Raw genomic sequence first — 1,044 nt, 5'->3', positions numbered from 1 at the left:
CTCCATGCTCAGAACCAGTTGCTGGTTCAGCTTCTGGGTGGCCGAGGGCCCGTGGGATCTGCTCCGGCGCCAACGCTTCTGCGTACACTTGCGCTGGATCCCGGTACGGCTTGAGCAAGCCCACATAAAACACCGGGCGGGTGCGCATCCGTTTTGGGATGTCCAGCGTATACCCTAGGCCCCGCTTGGCCACAACCTTAAACGGTTCGATGAACGGTGAGCGAAGCTTCGTCCTAAAGATAGCAGAGGCTGCATATGTAGGCAGAATTTTAGAATTTTATATAACCAGGTCCTCGACCTTAAAGCTTTCCACTTTACCTCTTCCTTTTTCATCTGCATGTTGTTTCTGCAGGTCTTGGCTTTCAGCCATCGCATCGCGAACGTTTTGTAGGACACTCAGTCTGGTAAACAAGAAGTCATCGACTTCTTTACGGATGGCGAAGGGGCTGACATCAGCTAGCCGTTCGGCTATTCCTCCCCCACCAAGCCCTGAGCCATGGGATGGCGGCGTCAGCTGGACGCGAGGGTGAATCAGCCCGTTCACGTAGAACGGCGTGTAGCCTGTAGACGAATGCACTGTTTTGTTCAGTACGAACTCTACGAGTGACAACATGAAGCTCCAGCGCCTCGGAGTCTCAGCGCAGACGCTGCGAAGAACGTCTTCGTGGACAGGATTCACCCTTTCGGTTTGGCCATCGGTCCGCGGATGATCTGCTGTCGACATATCCAACTTGGTGTCTATCACCTTGAAGATAGTCGACCAAAATTTTCTCGTGAAACGGGGGTATCTATCAGAGCCAGTCAACTCTGGGAATCCATCATGACGGAAAACACAATCCACAAACAGCGTTGCTGTACCGACTTCGTTGATGGTGTCTGGCACCGCCGCAAAATTAGCCACCTTGCTCAACCGGTCGGCGATTACCACGACACCCGTGTTGCCCGCCGAATCGCTCGGCAGGCCAAACACAAAGCCAACCTCATGGACTGCCAATACCCAGTGGGTACCGGTAAGCTGGCCAGCGGCACAGCCGCATTTGGAGC

This window comes from Plasmopara halstedii, assembly GCF_900000015.1.
Source record: "Plasmopara halstedii genome assembly, contig: Scaffold_614, whole genome shotgun sequence".
Taxonomy (NCBI): Eukaryota; Oomycota; class Peronosporomycetes; order Peronosporales; family Peronosporaceae; genus Plasmopara; species Plasmopara halstedii.
Note: the sequence above shows the minus strand (reverse complement) of the source record.